The following is a 21,316-nucleotide window of genomic DNA, read 5'->3' on the forward strand; positions in this document are numbered from 1 at the left end:
AACTTAATCTGCATGTTTCTAATCCATTTAAAATTAGATCATCAAAATATAGTTTTGTTAAGAGCTATCCAAAATCCTTGTGAGAGAGTTTCCTCATTTTTTTTTCCAAATGAAGATGTCTAATTTGTTAAACTTCAAGTGGGTCGCAAAGCTAGAAACCCCTGAGAACGGGATTTTAAAACTTGGCAGTCTCTGTTCTGTTATCCCTAAGGCATCTAGTAGGTGCTTTGGAAGTTTCTTTTTGAATATGTTTTTAGAACATTCCTTGGAGTTCATTCATGTAAGGCTGAGTTCCTTCCTTTCCACCAAGCCACAGTTTTCCCATTTGGAATCTTTCCTGAATTCAAAGGAAGCTACACAGGTGAAATGTCATGATGGCTTCACAGAAAAACAGTCTGGGACAGATATTTGCAATTTTCAATTCAAGATAATCTTATGTACTTCTTGAAGCAAGGTTGTGTTCAAAAATCACTTCCTGCCACAAGAATTCTGAATTTCATTGTATTTTCCTCCTGTTTGCTATCAGAATCAATCCCATTTTAAGACAACCCTTTTTGAATCTCCATTTTATGTATTTTTCTTACAGAAACCTAGAAAACTTACCCAATCACCATATACATGCTACATTAATTATAATTGAGTTATTTTATTTGATGTTACATAATTTCTTAGTTTATTGGTATTATTCACAAGTAAAAATAGAAGGTTAATTATTTATATCAACATTACCTCAGATGAATTGCATGATTACCTATCCCTAATTCCATTTATTCGCTGAAAAATTGGCTTGCCTTAATGTTCAAAAGTAATTTAGTTTCTATGGTGAAAACTAAGATGAATAGGATAAAAGAAATTAACATGCAATGCTCAGCTTAATTGTCCAAGTGTGCCGTGCTAACATGGGTTCCAAATGTTTAATGCTTATTCAAAGGAAATCCATAGTGTGTCATATAATTATTACTGATACTGTATTTGTAGATTGTTTAAGAGGGTTTATGTCTCATGAACAGTTAATACAGTTTCATTAAACTTTCAGTCTACAGTGACAAATCAATGTTGGGGTCATGTATCATTCCTGCTGATCATACAGCCTTATCTTCTTCTAGCCCCTTAGCCACTCCTCAGCTCTGATCAGCATTGTTTCTTTCATCCCCATTTCTCTGGCCTCCCCACACAAGGCTGGGTCTAATTGTTCCTGCTCTGTTAGCCTTTGTTTACATGGAAACATTTACATTACAATACATTTGCATTTTTCACTCATCTTCTACAAAATCCTACCAAGACTTTTCAGTTTCTGTAACATTCCTCAGCATTCCACTCCATCCTGAGGCACTCTTTTTCTTTCTGTAGCAACAGTCCATCCAGGTTGTCCCCCTGTATGACTGTCCACCTCTTCTCAGTCTCTTAATTTGGCTCCTCCAATACCTAAGTTTCATTAGTTCTTTATGACAACCTAATCAAGCAGGCATTAGTTTCATTAGTTTAGAAGTGATGGATTTCAAGATGCTTTCAGATTACACAAATAATGAATTGCAAAGCTATGATCTGAATCCAAGTCTATATGCCTCCAAAGCCAAAATTTTCCAATAGACACTTTGCCTTCCTGGAGCATGGTCGGGCTGGCTCCAGGGCTTGCCTTGTTTTATCTCTGCTGAAGATATCATGGCACTACTGTTAGCTTTCTTTCTGTCTTTGAGGCTACTTCTCTCCTTGCCTATCTCAACTCTAGTCATTCAGTCTCTTATATTTCATCCCCCTATATGCCTGGTTTTGAGTAGCACAAGTTCAAGTTCAAGTTTACCACTTTTTTTTTCTTGCTGTTTGAAGACCTTGCTGCAAATCACAATAAGAAAGTAAAAGGCATAACGGTGGGATTGTTACAAAGGCTGAATAACCATACCAAGTTCTTCATAAATCCATATAACCTGCTTACTTCTAAATTAGTGATCATATTTTAATGCCAAGACACTGTAATCTATTTGTTCTCCTGTACAAAGGAGAAACTTAAATGCGCTTAATAATTACATGATATCTCTTACATTTGTTTCCACAAAGATTCACAACCAAATGCTCCATCAGTAGAAGTTATGAAGTTTTAGCCATTTATAATTAACAAGAGAAAAGTCAAGTATAATTAATCTTTGCCAACTCTCTCAGCTCTCCTGTATACTTTAGTTCTATCACTTTGGAAATCATTGAGATTTAGGTGTGATTGTAACTAATACATTCCCATACGTGTCTAACACCTCTTCTTAGCAACCCCAGACTTCCTTATGCACAATCATTCTGGAAAGTGTAGATTTATTCCCTTCTGAGCATTTTCAAAAAGGTGCAAACTGAAGTGTAAATGGCATTCATCTCACCAAATCAATTGGAATGTAGCTGCTGTTAAGGTGGTTTAAAAAAAAAACAAAAAACAAAACAAAACAAAACAAAAAACCAAAAAAAGGAATATAATGCCTAAGTGATAAAGATTTTGAAAACAAAGTATCTAGGCACTGACACCAAATGGAGACTTAGTTCAGGCAGTTTGATTTGCATCTTTAATTTGGGGACAGTCATCATTCTGGTGTGAGTTAAAGATAAAGCATGGAAACCTGACAAAAAAGTGACATAGGTCGCTCCCAGTGTAGTGTATTCCTGCTTCAGGAATGAGTGTGCTTCTGGAAGAGAGGTAAGTGGGACTTTGCTCAGGTGACAAATCTGTTCTGTTCTGTTATGCATGTAAGCACAATCTAAGGCTAGCTGTGAGGGTAATTTCATTTTCAAATAATTTATTCATTAAACGCTATCTTCCACATCTTACGAAGACCCAATGAGCATAAGAAAAAGAAAGAAAAAACACCAATGGTTCTATTAGAAACTACAATCAATCTCATTGATTCAAAAAGTAAATTGCAACCCCACTCCCTCCTACCCTTCCAGATTGAGTCTTTTAAATGAAAGAACGGCATTTAAGAATCTTTGTTCCTCTTGTGCTTCTCACAGTAATGACACACACATACAATAGAAATGCAACAAATGGTTGCTGTAATAAACTACAGACATAAATATTGCTGCTCTTCAGACATATTAGAGGATCAATAAGATGGTAAAAACATGGAGCAGCTTAACAGTCTACTATTACAAGGTTTGAAGTTGAAATTAATTGTTTTCTTATTTGTCAGACCTGGGTTTTTCAAATGGCTAAGCAATGGGTTAATTTTGACAGGTAAGTTTTATAGTTTGGATACACATTAGACATTTGGTTTTAATTGAGGCTCCCCCCCCGCCAACCACCCTCAGGCCACCCAAAAGCTTCCTTGTAAGAATATGTTTATAACTGTATGTATTTTCCCTGTCACCATTTGCTGATGCAGTATTTAATTTCTTTCATTTATGGCCTAAAGTATAATATTCTGCCAATTGAAAAAGAGTTCACTAAGTATGAAAAAATATATTTTCCAGTTTTCCACGAGGAAATCCAAACCTCCGTAGCTCCATTTGGATGCTGCATTTCACTATTTTGTCCCAATTCACTAGTTACAGATGTTTTTAAAAGTGCTGGAAGGCATAAGACCAAGATCTAACAGGAATATGGAAATTAACTCAGTAGGTATCCCAAATTTTATTTCCTCTCAGCCTTCATGTTAAACTTACATAAAACTAATATAACCAGTGGACTCATTCAATTTAGTCTTTTTAATGCATGAAAATAATTGTTTCATTGCCCAATTTTTAGGTAAAAGACCCCCCCACACACACACACACAGCAAGAAAGAAAGAGAAGAGATTGATTTCTTAACAATTTCTTTCCCAAATCTGGAAGACAGCAAAAGTCCTAAAACTTTGCATTTCATTTATTGCTGTCTTCATGAGTAGGAGAGCATCTGTAGACCCTAAGAAGTATATACTCCAGGAATCTGAGGACCAGATCAAAAAATGTCACTTTCCTAGCACAAGAATAAGTTCATGGTGAAGAGATTATTAATTTATAGAATTAACCTCCCCTAAAGAGATGGTTTGTAACTTTGTCATAAATTGAGAGGTTTGCGATTTAATTCATTTTATTTAAAGGAATACACCCTCTCAGGAACATGGCATTCTGTAAGGAATTGTGAGAAAATAAAGTTAAAAAAATAAGTATTTTTCTAGTATTATTGAAATGAGAACAAGACATTATTTGAGAGGTATCAGCACTTGAGCCATTAGAAAGTTGTATTTTATAGAAAAGCAAAGATAATTTTCCAAGCTCTACCACAGCCTAAATGAAATATCCCTCAAGACCACACAGACGCCTTTGCTTGGATTGCATGCTCAGCATATATTTTTATAGTAAGAAAAAGATGCCACAGTTTGCAAATATAAATATTTCCAGGAACCAGAAAAGAATGTTAAAAAATTGTATTCTATGTGAAAAATTGGTGTTCTATTTCATAAACTAAACTTTTGTTAAAGCATACAATTCAACAAATATTTGTTGATCTAGGCAAATAAATATGAGACATAGTCTCTATACTGAGGAAATTCACAATATGAGAGGATAGACTAGAAGGCACATATCCAACACTACTAGTCCAAACTTGTTGATGTCCTGATGGTTTAAATGCAGACACTAGAGAATATTGATCCTGTCTGGGTTTGTCCACTGATGGCTTCCTACTTGAGGTGATATTTCAATTTCAATGGATAGTTTTTCTTCATGAGTTAGCATAAATTGATTGAGTTAAATTTCATAAGAAGGAGATCATTGAATAAATTGCCTGTCTCTCTTTACTTCTCTTTATGCTTTTTAACGATAATGCTGTTTGTTGAACATTATTAAAATATAGGTGTATAATCAAATAATTTTAGATGGGCCCAAGAAGTATGACCTACATAGAATTGGGTGTGTTTGAACCATTCTAGATTTTACCTTAGTATTTTATTGCAGTCAAGAAAATAGACACAATTGCATGTGCATGTACACACATATATGCACGTACAAATTCAATGAAAAAATATTAAAAACTGATACAGATTTTCTTGAACTTTTGTTTGGAGGAGGTAAAATAAATATGTACACTGCACATATTTTTAGTGTTTCCTTCTAAATTTGCTCTTGTCCCTAATGCTTCTCAAATCTCACATCTTGTCCTCTGTGCTTATACCCTTAACGTTTGTTTCCATTGTCAGGGGGGGAGGGGGGGAGGGGAGGGAAGGAGAGGGGAAGGAAGGAAGGAAGAAAGAAAGGAAGAAAGGAAAGTCCACTGCTTGCCTGCCTACCTACCTACCTACCTACCTACATCTACTATATTTTTTTTTGGCACACATATTTAAAGTGGAGATACAATTCACATGCCAAAATTCCCATCCTTTTAAAAGTGTACAGTTTGGGGGCATCTGGGGGGCTCAGATGGTGAAGTGTCTGACTCTTGGTTGTGGCTCAGGTCATGATCTTAGGGTTCTTGAGTTGACCCCCACCATCAGGCTCTGTGCTGACCGTGTGGAGCCTGCTTGGGATCCTCTCTCTTTCTCTCTCTCTCTCTCTCTCTCTCTCTCTCTCTCTTTCTCTCTCTGTCTCAAAATAAACCTAAATAACAATCCCTTTCTAAAATCTTGGAATACATCCAAGACCACAATTTAAAAATTAGTGAAAGAGTGTTTGACAATATTCAAACCTTGCCCTTAATTAAAATTTAGACTTCTTTTTGTTAGTCAAGCATGATGTGGGGACCACATCACATGTGTAATTTCCAAATGATAATAGAAAACAGTCAGCCTAATTTTCCTTTTTATAAATGTCAGCAGGGAATGATAATAATTACATTTTTGCAATGCTCATTACATATCAGGAACTGCAGATAAAATATCATTTGTGAATCTCACAATGATGCTAGAATGGATAAGTTTTCCCTTATTTTAGCAGATGAGAAAGCTGACACAATTCCATTGAGAACATAGACAAGAACTTAGAGCAAGTTTGTCTGTCTCTAGCATCCTCACTGTTCCCTCTATACTAGGATGATTTTACACCAAGCACTAATGACAACATATTCTAAATATGTGAGCACAGGCACTCGAAAATAAATTGGCTAACAAAAATATCAACAACAAACTTCCTAAGGCTCCCAATTATCTTTGACCTCTTCATCCCCTCTCTCACCCATAAAAATGGATATACTTATCTGCATGCTGAAAATAGTCAATTCAGGAATATTCTCCAATTGCTGAATGTCATCAAGTCCAAGGCAGCACCATGGCTTTTGTTTGGAAACTCTCTGGTTGTGAAGGAACAGAAATCTTTCTTAAACTAACCTTTTAGGGAAAAGTAAGCTTTGAAGATCTGATTTCTTAAAATGCCATTCCATGAATGATCTACCATAGATACTCAAAGCAAAGTACTTGAGGAATGAGTCCATCAGTGACCAGGGATGGTAAGTATTGATAGAGGTTATTTGAAGCAAAAAAAAATAACTAATGTTAAGCACTTAAAAATTAGCTAGGGCACTAAAATATAAAATTTTAATATGATGGTACCCTTCCACAATTATAAAATTTCTGTGCTGATCTAACTACACCTTCGGAGTTTGTTGGTTGACACAGACATTGATCAGAAAGGTACAGATGGAAAATTTTATCTATTGTATATAGATGTAAACTTTCAAACATACCATGATGTTTAAGACTTTTTCAACCACCACTAAAACGGCATCAGGAAACTACAGGTTAAAGCATAAGACAAATGAAACAGGTAGCATGATGGATACAGAGTGTCATGATATTCCCTGAGGGAAGAATTCAAATAACATTGAAAATAACTCAGTGTGGATGTCTACACTGAGAGGAGGCAAAGGATCCCCTACAACAACTAAGAAAAATATTATCTGCTAATGAGCCATTTCCAATTGTAACTGAGTAATGTAAGAATACTAGATAGAAAGTTTTAGAAATAGTTGTTTTCTAGTACTAACCAGCTAGATATAAAATCATTTTTTCTTTACTTCAGAAATGTGTTGTACTGTACAGAGAATTTACAGTTTTAAGAAGAATGATTGATGTGTTGAATTTGAAAAAGTTCACATAATTTAGTAATATAACCTCCTTTTCTGTTATGATTTGAAGCGTTTGCAGCTGTAATGGCCTTTGAGTCCCTGGGATAAAGGACTCAGCTAAAGCCAGGAGTTGCCTATAAAGTTCTCTTTGACAGAAACTGGGATGGAATCCAGGCTCATTTCAGCAATATTTGTGGAGAAGAGGATTGAACTCAATATATTTGACCCAAAAGTGCATTTTTGGGGCTTGCACCATATTTATTAAAGCCTTGCGGCAGAAGTAGAAGTTATTGAATGGCTGAGAGCTGGCTTATAAAGACACAGTTCTTAGCAGGCATAGTTCAATTCGACATACTTTTACTGATCACCTACCTGGAGCCATATCCTAGGCTAGGAACTCACAGCTATAAAAAAAGAAAAAAAAAAGCAAATATCATCCATAGACTCAGACAACTCAAAACCTAGTAAAGAAGGCAGATATAACTAACTATAGCTCAGTATGATAAAAGATTGTACAAGAGGAAACACAGCACAACTGACAGTCATATACTGAAAAAAAATCAGGACTACAATCACGGAAACGTAGCATTTCAGCTGGGTGCTGAGGAAATGGTGCATGATCAGTGTGTGTGTGTTGAGAGATGAGAGAATGGGGGGCAGGATTACAGCTAAAAAAATTAGTAAATTCAGAATATTGTCCAGGAATTAAAGTTAGTATTTCAGGAAGCAACATTTTGGCTGGATTATAAGATACATATATTTTTAAATGTTTTATTTTTGAGAGTGTGAGTAAGGGAGGGGCAGAGAGAGAGGACAAAGGATCCAAAACAGCCTCCCTATTGATAGCAGACAGCCTGATGCCGGCTCAGGCTCCAAATCAGGAACCAGTGAGATCATGACCTCAGCCTTAATTGGATGATGCTCCATTGAACCATCCAGAATACATATTTAATACAAAAGTAAATACATATTTTTAAAGGAAAATATCAGGGTAAATTATTTGACACATGGTTTAACAATAATATATTTGAAATTAAGACTTTCATGTCATTGTCAACGATTCAGCTGTAGTTGGAAAGGCAGGTTGGCCATATAAGAAGAAAGATGAGAAATTTGGAAATCAAACAGAGAATGGTTAGTTGTTGTTTCACTACTTACCAGTCCTGTGATCCTGTATATAGTTTCTTATTGCTGCTGTAACAAACTGCCACAAGCAATGTCATAAAATAATGCAAATCAATTATTTGACAGTTCTGGAGATCAGAAGTCCAAAATGGATCAATATATTTCTTCTAGAGGTGCTGGGGGAAATTTTTTTTTTTTTTTTTGCCAGTTTTAGCTGAGAGAAGCCACCTATATTCTTTGGCTAGTAGCACTTTCTTCCATCTTCAAATCCAATAATACTGCATTTTCAAATCTCTCTCCTCTCTGACCACTTCTGTCATCCCATCTCTGACTCTGTCCTTTTTGTCTGTTTCTTATAAGGACCCTTGTGATTACATTAGGTCTACTCAGATAATTCAGAATCATCTCCCCATATCAAAATCCTTAACTTAATCACACCTGCAAAACCTTTTTGCCATGTGATGGAATATATTTATATTTACTGGGGACTAAGATGTGGACATCTTTGGGGGACTATTATTCAACCTCCCGTACTGTGGGAACATTATCTAATTCCCAGACTAACTTTTTCTCATTTGTAAAATAGGGGTAATAATAGTACTATCTTACATGGTTGCTCTGGGGCTCAAATGAGAAAAATAATATAAAACAGTCACCATAGTATTCAATAAGAATCATAATAACCATTGTCATTGCTGTTAACGGCGTTGTCATTTTGAGGGCTCTGAATGCCGGGTTGAGTTTTACCCACTTTATTTGGCAACATAAATCTGACCCTTTTAGGAACAAGGATTATGCTATCAGAATTTGATACATCAAAATGTTGACCATCATAAAGTTTGTGTAGGGAGATTGAAGACATAGGGGGCTCTCAGGGAAGGGGGACTAGTATCAATATTCAAGTGGACTATAGGACAAACTACAGATATTTGCAATGTATGTGATAGGTGTGGAATACTTAGGATTTTTGGAGGCCCTGAAAGTTAATAGGAAATGATATTATTCCAATAGAAATCTGGGGAAGAATGTGACAAAAATTCTGTAAGAAAGGATCACTGGTTAACAACAAATGTTGAAGGTGTATATTCTAAATCAATAGAAAACAAGTAAAAACAAAACAATAAAATGGTTAATTGACAGGGGTTTTTTAGGGTAATGCTCATTGTTTAGGAGCATTTGTAGATGAGTTTGGAGGGCAAACTGACAGCTACAACCTTACGGAACACTTAACAGATGTGTACCAAGAGCTTTAAAATAGTCACAGTCTGGCCAATAACTGTGGACACTCTGGTGTTGAAAACATTTTTATGCAAAAAATGTGCTTACTCTTTCTTAGTTCTTTTTTTGCTAGAGCAAGAACACAATAAACATTAAATTCCAATGTGGATTATACAACAGACCACCATGTGCAAATGTCAAAGCAGGTTCTAATAGTCAGTAAGATATTCACACATATTGGGACCATAAAGGAGGCAATTTGTTGGAGACAGAAGATAAATAAGATTTCCTAGAGAGACTCCCCTGTGTTCCCCACCTTGAACCCACGGGACAGTTGGACCGACCTTTTACTTCAACTGGAAGAGGAACACCAGTGGCACCACAGAGAGAGCTTAATATTGTATCTCTGTCATTAGTGGAATACGATGAATGACTATGGTCCAGGAGATTTAGAGGATGAGGGGTGTAGTGGCTATTTTGGTGAAATAGAGAGAGGTGCTACTGCCTTATAATAGGCCTACAGTATGAGGATTTGTTTAAATAAGAAATGCTTGAGTTTTTGCTATGATCCATAAATGGGCCAAGAGAAAGAAAGAACTATTAAGGGCCAAAATAGTGAGTAATGTCTCTTTAATGGGTAATGAGACCTCACCTTTTGGAAGCTGGAGGGGAGCTGGCCATATTCACAGGGGTTAATAAGAAATTAGAGACAACAGAGAGGCACATTATGCAAAATGCAGTAGAACTTGCTCAGTGGTGGCCTCTGGTAAATTTAGAAACATATTCACAAAAGCATAGACTTTAAACATCTGTCAGGTCTTGAGAGTACCAAGCTAGCTTATAAAAATTCCAAGCAAGTTAAAATGTCTTGATTTCCTTACCTCTTTTTTTTTTTCTTTTTCTACTGCAACCCCAGAAAAGAAACAAACAGAACAAAACAAAACAAACAAATAAGCAAACAATGGAAAACATTCAGTAGCTCAGAGAAGGAGGACTTTCAGAAGAAACAAAAACGCCAATCATCTTTCATTCCTGAAGTCTGGTGTTCCATCTGTTGAACAAGATCTGAAAAAGTTGAGAATATTCGTCTTTGAAAGAAGTTCAAAGTTTCTATTATTACCTGAGGCTAAATTCATTTAATTGCTGAATTGAGATTGCATTCAGTGATTTAAAGTTGTAATAAGACTTTCTCTTACTTAAAAATGATTTAAAAAACCTTAAATGTGGTTTTAGAGGGAGAGTGGGAGAAAACACAATGCAGCTGCTTTCTATTACACTCTGTGAATACTGGTTATTCAATGCACTTACTACACATACGTGTAAATTGACTCAAACCATCATTAATATTAATACAAACTGGTAAATAATCTAAATATTCAACAAGGGAGGTCAAATAAATGATGAGATAATCATATATAGAACTTTACATGGTTCTTAAAGACTATTATTTTATCATAAGATCTTGGGCAACTGTTGCACAATGTATCTGTTTATTTTAATATAAAATTAACGTAAATTATTTATCAGAGAGGACTGTAATAATATTTTCCATTGTTCTGGAGGTTGTGTCAATTTGGGCTAAATTGAAGAGAACTGATACTGCCCATTAGGCTTAAGGCTTAAATTTTTGCCTTAAATATATAATATTTTGAGGAGGGAAGGACATAGAAATATACAAATTCAAATGACAACTATCCTATTACTGCCCTATGAATTTCGTCAGGGCAATCACTGAGAATTTACTCAGAATATTACAAAGGATAATAAAATAGTAGTGATTGTGATCCTGCAATTTTTAGATACTTAGTATCTAGTTGACATAAAAAAATACAGTCTTATAATATGAAAGAGGAACAATGTCTGTGATTCACTGAATAGTCTCTTCTCTGTCAGGGAATGCTCCTCAAAGAAGTTCCTAAAAAAGAAAGATTTATTCTTTCTTTCAACACATATTTATTGAGTGTCTATTATAAACCAACGAACAGACCAATTTCTAGGAATAGGGAACCTAACATGCATGGTTTTGGTATAGTAAGAGACCTAGATGTTAATCAAATAATTACTAATGCCTGTAAAATCAACACTATGATAGTGCTATTAAAGACAGCATGAGGTTTTCAGAGATCATACATTAGATTGCTTCTCCATCTTTTGGCTAAGATCAAGTGTAAGAGATCATATATCAGAAAAGCTTCAGTTAGTGAGTGCTAATTCATCAAGTTTTTACATCAGAGAAGTGGAAAGAAGAGCATTGGGGGCTGAGAAAATTGGATGTGCAAAGGCCAGGGTAGAAGGAACTTTACAAAGTGAAAAAGGGTATGTGACTCGACATTTAACACAAGAGGAAAGGTGTTATGAGATATAACTAGAGAGATAGATAGTAAGCAGGCCACACAGGACTTCATAGGCCATTTTGGAGTTTTAAATTTTGCATTGGTAAACATTTTGGTTATTTAACATTGCTTTTAGGTTGAATATTTTGTTTAAAAAAGTAAAGGCAGTAAAGACATGAACTCCAAGTGTTGAAGATTCCTTAGAGAAGTCTGGCAATGAAAGGAAGGGACCAGGGCAGTAGCTGGAAGGTACTGTCAGTGTGATGAGAGGTATTTTCAATTGGCAGAGACATCAGGATACTTACAAGCCAATGATGGGATTTGTGGCGAAAGATAACGAAAGAAAAGCATCTTAAAATTTTACTGTCTATTTTCACACCCACCAAAAACAAAAAGGCAATTTTTTCAAGAACAAGTACAGAACAAGTGTATCCTTAATGAAACGAGCACATTGGTGTGATATTTTCATATTCATCAATGGTGTTTTTATTACTGGAATTCTATTTTGCTCCCATCTTGTCTTCCCATTTCAGGATGCAGTTATGCGAGTCTAGGAACATGGGTCCAAAAAACAGAAGTTGAACAGTGGCACAACAGAGAAAAAGTTCTTGATTTTTGAGCTCAAAAAATTGTCACCTGAAACTCAGATAATAATTTGAAAATATTTGATTTGTCAGAGATTTTTTTTTAGTTACAAAATATTTTGAAGTAAGAAGGACAGAATATGTATAGATTAAATACAGATTTGGGAATAATGAATACAGATGTAGGTGCCAGTTTTCCCATGAATTTCATAAAGATCCCATGATCAGAAGAGAAAGGCTTAGAGAGGCAGGTTTTGAGAAGGAACTAGTTCCAGAGAAAGGATGTGAAGAAGGCAGATGTCTTGGGGTAAATCTGAAGGAGGAAGAAACTCATAAACAGTTTTCATTTGAGCCCTTGTGACATCAGACTGTTAGATTTTCCTCTACACCAGCAGTCTGGTGATAGGATAAATTATACATATAAAAACCTCCGGAGACATATGGGAGAGATGTTCCTACAAAGAGTCACATGCCGCCGGAGTATTGTGAGAAAGCAGTCCTATTTTCTCTTGCCTTGAGAAAGGCATAGAAGTTTGAGGATAAACTTCCAGGGATCATGAAGGGCAGAAGCTGTTTCAAAACTTGTTTGGTTGTCAGGTTCTAGAAGATATCAATGTGGTACTATCGTTAAGTCACCCCGATGACACATTCAAGACAGTGATGGGATTGTTAACCTCAACAGATACCAGAATGAACAAACTCTAAATCATGTGGTTTTACCTTTTCCAGATTCAAGCTTGATACATAAGCCAGGAGGAATTTGAATGGCACTCTGGGGAAAAGAAGGAGGGGGATCAGTGAAAAATATTGGTTGAATCCCGAAATAATGAATACATCTAAAAGTAACTAGATTAATTTTTATAACCAACTTTGGACTTGAAATATAGATTGTTATAGAAAATAAAGCTGTTTTTATTGAACATCTGAATTTTGTTACTTGCAAAAGTTGTGCTCACTTCATAAGGAATCAGCTACAATTCAAAATTATAAGTCACAAAGTGTGTCTTGTGATCTAGAATGTTAGAAATTGAAAAATGATTCATATTTGCCCAGACTTTGAGTGGAGAAAAAAAAAATTAATGAAAAAAATTAATGAAAGTTTCTGTCAAAGATAGGACAAGAGCAAAGGGATCTAGCTAAGTTTTAAGTTTTAAGCCAAAAATAAAGCCAGAGATATATTTGGAAAACCAAGTCATATCACTGAAAGGTGGTGAACTAAAAGATAAATAACATTGGCATATCATTATTAATTGTTTACAAACTAACGCACTAGCTGAGGGAAACTTCTGAAGGTAACACAAAGAAAGGGGGTGATGAATGAGGATACAATAATCAAGAAATTGGAATTTGACATACATAGTGACTGCTGAAAATTGAGTGAAGATGTGCTTTGGGATAGAGAAAAAGGCATATTTAGTGAAAGCCTACAAGCAACAATCCCATACCAAAATCAAAGTGTACCAACTCATCCCCCTGCCTTCCCCAACTGACATTACTCCCTCTTGACTATACCATTATTCAACAGATAGGTTACTCCATTCAAAACTAAAAGTCAATAAAGGAACCCACAGAAGACTTAACCATAGATTGTACACCCCCATGCTCACGTTCCCCAGTAAAAGGCCTGTGGTTTACATATCTGCTGCTAACAAATCAGTAAATTCCCCTGGAGTTACAGGGATCCCATTAACAGAAGCATCCCCTTGAACAATGGGGAAAGAATTAATCTGTTCTATAAACTCAAAGGTAAATTTTGAGCAATTGAACTATTTTCGTCTTTTGGAATATATAAATTAGGTAATTTGTTCAGTTATTCTTTATACATAATTTGATTGAATTCTGTATTTAAACCATTTTTGCATTTTTATATTCTTGGGGGAAAGCTCAAACCATTTATTTGACTGAGGAAGAGCAAATTAATAAAAAAATTATTGCCATATGCACATTGAAATTTTCTTGAAGTATAGTTGACATACGATGTTAGTTTCAGGTATACTACATAGTGATTGGACAATTGTGTACAATGCACTATGTTCACCATGCTAATTGTAGTATTCTCTTTTTCTTTAATACTCTGTAAGAAGAATGTATTTTTCATAATGTGAAAAATTTCATTTAAAAGACAAAGTTTAGATGAAAAGTTTTTGGTCAAAAGTATACTTTGGTCAAAAGTATACACACACACACACATACACACACACACACACACACACACACACACACACATATATATATATATATATATATATATATATATATATTGCATATATATATAGTCCCAGATCTCAGGGTCTTTAAAAGTTTCTCACTTATACAACTTAACCAGCACATATCAGCGGGTTCTTCTCATCACTAATGTTGCTCTCCATTATCATTGCAGTAGGGAAAGAGTAGCAGCAGGGTAAAACATGCAATGCCTGAAGAGCTTCCATCCAGAATTTTCACATAACACTTCTCTCCATACTTAACTGACCAAGGGAAATCACATTGCATGGCCTACTTTCCGGGAATGCAGGGAAAGGCATTCCTACCATGTAACTGGAAGCAAGGAAGACTGAAAATATTTCAAAAATACTAATGATGGCCTCAAGTGGTAATGATTATTTTCACTAAAATGGTAAAAAGGGGGTTAAGGAAGAAGAAATGCATGCAAAAAACCATATATAATATTATATATATACATTCATATATACACATACATATGTAGCTTCAATATATATAATGATTTATGTATAATTAAAGACAAGGAAGAGGAAAAACAAGAGTAATTCAGGGATTTTTAGTTACAGTGACTGCAAAAAAAAGTACATTAAGAGGAATATAAGACCCCTGAGAATTATGTAAAAGATGGTAATAGATAATTTGTTTTGGAGAGAGAGTGTGCAAGTGGGGGATAGGGACAGAGGGGCAAAGGGGGAGAGAGAGAGGATCTTAGCTTCATGCTAAACACTAAACTCACTAAGGGCTCCACTCCAGGCTCCATCCCATGACCCTGGGAACATGGCCTGAACAGAGCTCAAGAGTTGGACACTTAATCAACTGAGCTGTCCAGGTACTCCAGGGACAGATCATTTAATTTTAGACTTACTGAATTCAGTGTAGAAATAACATACAGTTAGAAATTCAGCTGTTTCTTAGGAAAGATTTGGAAGTGACTGATTTGGAGATGGTAGCTGAAGCTGTGGACTTAGCCAAGATTCCAAAGCAAGAAAGTGAACATAAAAATGGCTGTGGGCAGATTCTTAGGAATTAGCATAATAGAAAGATGGAGGGAAAAGATGCATACATATGAGTAAGGGAAGAGAGACTAAGAGGATTGCAAGATAAATGGGATAGTTCGATGTTAGGACAGCCAACAGATATCTTTGGAATGACCTATCATGACAAATGCTGTGGATTTATTCAGCAGGAGGCAACTGAAGGAAAATAGTTAGTGTTTTAGGTCAATGGGAATTTTTGAAGAAAGATTTCTAGTAGAGTGGGAAGGACCTATACCAAAAAACAAAGGGTTAACAAGTGCACTCATAGTGAAGAAGTTAATTGTAGTCCTTGATTACAATTTTTTGAAGATGAGGACTATGGAGAAAGTGAGAGGTTTTTAGATGACAGCTACCATAGATGAGTGTAGTATTACATTGGCAAGGAAAATGAACAAAAATAGAAATAGAAATTGTGATATATAGAAAAGTAGATGATAGAAACTGATGTAATAGTGAAATAAAAATGAAACACACACACACATATAGTCCTTAATGGTCCTTGTCCAAGTTTTAATCAGTCCCTGATAGCTATCAAACATTTATCTAGGATATTCCCTTCACTAAATAATTGTTGGCATGAGTGCTAGTCATATGAACACATTATAATATAGCCCTTCTTTAACTATTTTGCTCTATCAGTAACTGTGAAAGGTGTGTGAACATTTCTGACTATAATTTTGAAATTATTTTTATTATTTTTTGAATTTTTCTCATGTAATTTGAGTTTATTCTATTGGGGCATAAACATATTTTTTCCTCAGCAAAATTAATTGTGGTTCTCAGCAATTTTTTAAAAGTTTATTTATTTTGAAAGAAAGAGAGACAGAGAGAGGAGCGAGTGAGCGAGAGAGAGAGAGAGAGAGAGAGAGAGACAGCAGGGGAGGGGCCGAGAGAGAGGAAGAGAGAGAATCCCAAGCAGGTTCTGCACTGTCAGCACTGAGGCCATCGTGGGGCTCGAACTCATGAACTGTGAGATCATGACCTGAGTTGAAATCAAGAGTTGGACGCTTAACCAACTGAGCCATCCAGGTGCCTCAGTTCTCAGCAATTTTACTATGATATGCATGAATGAAGCTTTCTTTTTGTTTATCCTGCTTGAAACTTGTCTCATTTTTTAAATCCAGGGTTTGATGTCTTTCATCAGTTTGGAAAATGCTTAGCCATTATTTGTTTGAATAATATTTGTATTCCACTGTCTCCTAGTTCCTTTCGAGATTCCGTTTTTATATAGATTTCTTCTTCTCTATTCTCTATGTCTCCAGCTTTCTGTTTTGTATTTTCTCTTTTATTTTTCCTTGCTTCATTCTGGATCTTTTCTCTCTTTGCTTATGTCAGTTTATTAATTTTCTCTTCAGCTCTGTTTATTATATTTTTCAGTTCTGATTTCCATTTCTTTCATTTTGTAATTTCCAATTTGCTGCTAAAATTTCCAATCTTCTCATTTCCTTGAATATCTCAGGAGTAGCCAAAGATTGTGTCTGATAACTCTATTGTTTGTAACTATTTTACATCTAGTATTTATCTTAGCCATTTTTAATGGAGAAAGAATTTGAGATCTGAAATAATCACTTGAAGCTGAGATACATTTCCGCAAGGACCTTTCTTCCTCAGTTCATTTTTAGAATATAGGTCTTAACAGTCCCATCCCAGAGCAGGTAGTTATTACTCTCTACTTGGTGAGCTCTGAACTCACCACCCTCCCAAATACCTTTTTTTCTGAAATTCAAAGACATTTTAAGGGAAAATTAGCCACAAATGCTGGATTCACATCTCTGATTTTCTGTGTTCCTCTGAATCTTGGCCTTATTTTCCCTTGCCTTTTAAATTCTCCAACTACATTTTTTTCAAGTATATATATATATATATATATATATTTATATTTATAATATGTATTTTTATTCAAGTGTATATATATGTATATATGTGTGTGTGTGTGTGTGTGTGTGTGTGTATATATATATATGGTAATGTCAAGTTTTCTCACTCTCTTCAATAAGGTGATTGTTTCTAATTAACCTGGTCAGCCATCAAGAACCAGCAGAACTAAACCCCTATGCTGAATTTTAAAGAAACATACAGATGTGAGTATCAGCTAGATTGTGAGATATTTTTAGGACAGAAACTCTAATATATTCACCGTCATTACCAATTTGTTACATAGAAAACAATCAATAAATATTTAAAATTGAACATTAGCTGTTCTCTTAATTTCAACTACCTTCATTTAATAAGAAATTTGAGGGTTTTTCCCTAGATACTTCTGCTTACATGATTCTTCTTTTTGACTTGCAATCATATGAGATAACTTGCACTTTTTTTTTTGCTGCCTATTTACTCCATCTAGATTTTTCCTGCAATTATGTCATCACTTGCTAGCCAAATTTATCCTGGATTTCAGGTTCTTGTTTCCAGCTACCCCTACCCTCCTTTTGCCCATCTGCTCAGCAGCCAACTGCTTAGACTAGTCTCCTTCCTACTTGACACCTATTTTTTAAATCTGAAAACTACCCTAAAATGCACTTATAGCGAAGGTTAGAGACAAGTGTTTATTGCTATAGCATTCTTCTTAAATTCAGAGATCTTAAAAATAACTGGATTGAGAGAAATTTCTAAATAATATAAGGCATTATTCTTATATTTCACGTTTCATGTTAATTGTTCAGACATTTGAAATCTGATTTCCTTTCTCAAGGCCATTTTTATTTTCAGTTTGCAGGGCATGTCTGAGATTCTGTGAATTTGGGACAGGTTGTAACTTGAAATGACAGGCAACACAGTATGATTTAACATTTCAGAAATAAAGATTTGTTATTACTGTTGTTTTTTTAACTTACATGCCTTGTGAAACTTGTTAATGAGAAAGTTAATTGTTTGATTGGTTAGTTCCCTGGGGTCTGTGGTCCTTTTAATGTTTGTGAACTGGTTTGTTTTAAAAAGAAAAACTAAGAAACTATTGCAAAGTTATAGGTATCCATGAAAAACTTCTTATTTCAATCTATATTGAATGCTGTGTAAGCTTTAAGTATTGCAATATGATAAAAACAAAATATTAACTAGAGAAGGCAAAGACTGACAAACATATTTTATCATCACAGGAATCACTGAAGGTTTAGAAACAATTTGTACCTTTGAATAAACAGGTATCACATAGTAGTTTACTAGTAGGATAACCTTTTGAATCATGATTTATTTTTACCTGTATCTTTCTTTAAGCCAATCTTTTCCAGAAATGTTTTTGAAATACCTTGCCATTCAACATGATTATAATAATCAAAATCATCAGTAGCAATCTATTATTACATTATGCAGAACCCTTGACTAAATGCAGAGAAACATCTTTTTAAATGTTCTCCTGGAATAATTAGTTCACCCTACTTAGCATTTTACCTTTCATTGGCCCAAATGGAAATAAGAAGGTAGAAATGTACATAATGGGATGATTTCAAACTCTTGAAATATATTCAGCAATTATCTCTGAGTGGTAGGTTAATGTGGTATATTTTCCAAATTAGCCCCCAAGGTGGATCAAAATGAGCAATGAATTAATGCACATTTAAGCCCACCCAAATTAAATGTCCAGTACTTGTCATCGAAAAATACAGATTCTAGTTGTGTATTAAGTTAGAAACATGTGCTTCCTTATGAAATTGCAGGTAAATTCTCCATATATAAGCTCAAAATGGGAAAGAAAAAGTTAGTAAGCAGTTACTTTACTGATGTCAAGGAACAAACTCCTTACTGAACTTTGGAATTTTCCTCTTCACTTTTAGATGGAGTATCTGAAGCTGGACCAAAGGAATATTGATTAAATTTACCTGGGAGAAGCAAATCAGGTACATTTTCTTCTGCAATTTGGAAAGCAATAACATGCTTTTGGGCTACTCTAAAATTCAATTATCGATCTGCATAACTAAACTCTCTCCAAATGATTAGATCTATAGAGTGGCAAACCAAATCAAGGATAACTAAAATAAACAGAATTCTCTGTCACATAGTCATTTTATGTACATAAATTTGTTCTTTAATTGTTGCCTTTGGGAAATTCTTTTACAGATCCAGAGAGAAAACCCTACAGACTAGCCTAGCTATTTCATTTAAACAAAGTAAGAAAGACAAATTATCTTTTCTCCCACACAAGAGAGGAAAATGTTCTTTCTTTCAGGCAAGAGTGACCTATCATTTTACTGAGTTGGAGATGTCTTTGCGATCATTCTATCTCGACGCACCCATTTTTGTGGTTAAATGCACATACTGAACATCTGTGATTTACTAACTGATAAATACCATTTCTAATACTGAGTGTGATAAAGGACAGAACCGTGCTCAACTGGTAGAACGTGTTCTTAAATGTCAAAATGAGCTTGAAAAATACAAACAGAATAGGCTTATCTTTTGTCACAATCTGAGTAAACAGGCATGAGTTTTATAAAAACAGTCATAGAAACGAAACAGAAGCAGTGAGACGAAGACAAAACGATCTACGTCAGAGAATTAAAAACCAGCACAAAATAGTCTTCTTTTTAGAAAGATGTTAATTAATAGTCTCTTTTGTTTTTAACCAAATCTGTTTACCTCTAGAGAGAGGGAGCTATAAAAGGAAAACCTCATCGATATTATAATAAACAGAAGGCCTGAAGAGTAGAGATTTGCCAGCTAAGATTATGCATCAATATGCCCAGAAATTGATGTTGGCATAACTGGGGGCAGATCCAAAGACCAGTGCCAGAGGTGGCGCAATTATAATAAGATCAGATGAAGGGGTTCATTACGCTCACAAATGGTGAAGAGATGCCTGTCTCTTTTCTCGTTATATCTCCTCTATCTCGATTATGCACTTGGGAGCTGGTGAATACAGTTGATAGAATCAGGGAAGAAGTACGCCCAACAACATATTTGGAGCGAAAGGAGATTTTCAGAGAAGTCTAGAAATCTACACTGGCATTTTGATGAGATTTTTTTCAATGGAATAAAAAAAATATATATGGTAGTGGACCCATGGTAGTACAAAGGAAAATTCTGTTTCATTTGCCTATCCTTTATCACACAAGTGAAAACCTATCAAAACAAAAAAGTAGGTCCAAACAGGATTATAAAGTAAATCTTAGGTTTCTTATCCTTTTTTATAATTTTAGTAGTTAATAACCTATTTCTCAAAATGGGTCATTGCTTGTATTAGGCTACAATACAAACTGGAAGTACAGAGATGATTATTGTATCTATGCATATATCTTAACTACACATATATCAATTATCTATCTATTATCTATCTATCTATCTATCTATCTAAATATTTGCCCAGCTAGCACAATCAGGCAATCAGTTTTTCTTTTAGCCTGTATTTAAAAACAATTTTGTTTTAATGTTTATTTATTTTTGACAGAGAGAGAGAGAGACAGAACATGAGCGGGGGTGGGGCAGAGAGAGGGAGACACAGAATCCGAAGCAGGCTCCAGGTTCTGAGCTGTCAGCACAGAACCCGATGGGGGGCTTGAACTCACAGACCACAAGATCATGACCTGAGCCGAAGTCGGACGCTCAACCAACTGAGCCACCCAGGCGCCCCTATTTTAAAAATTTTTTAAATGTTTAGTTATTTTTGAGAGAGAGAGAGAGAGAGAGAGAGAGAGACCGAGTGGGAGAGGAGCAGAGAGAGGGAGAGAGAGAAAATCCCAAGCAGGCTCCGCACTGTCAGTGCAGAGCCCAACGTGGGGCTCCAACCCACAAAGCGCGAGATCATGACCTGAGCTGAAATCAAGAGTCAGATGCTTAACCCACTGAGCCAC

The 21,316-nt window shown here is 35.2% G+C and overlaps 1 protein-coding gene across 1 annotated transcript in view; it reads left to right on the forward strand.

Annotated features, from left to right (window-relative positions):
• Positions 1 to 19,487, forward strand: part of LOC122230492 (casein kinase 2 subunit alpha' interacting protein) — a 380,723-nt gene extending 361,236 nt beyond the window's left edge. Inside the window, exon 4 of the transcript XR_006207474.1 lies at positions 19,304 to 19,487. The gene's annotated coding sequence lies outside the window, so the exon portion shown is untranslated. The remainder of the gene's footprint in view (positions 1 to 19,303) is intronic.
• Positions 19,488 to 21,316: the final 1,829 nt, after the last annotated feature.

The sequence above is a fragment of the Panthera tigris genome, chromosome C2, assembly GCF_018350195.1.
Source record: "Panthera tigris isolate Pti1 chromosome C2, P.tigris_Pti1_mat1.1, whole genome shotgun sequence".
In the NCBI taxonomy this organism is placed as follows: domain Eukaryota; kingdom Metazoa; phylum Chordata; class Mammalia; order Carnivora; family Felidae; genus Panthera; species Panthera tigris.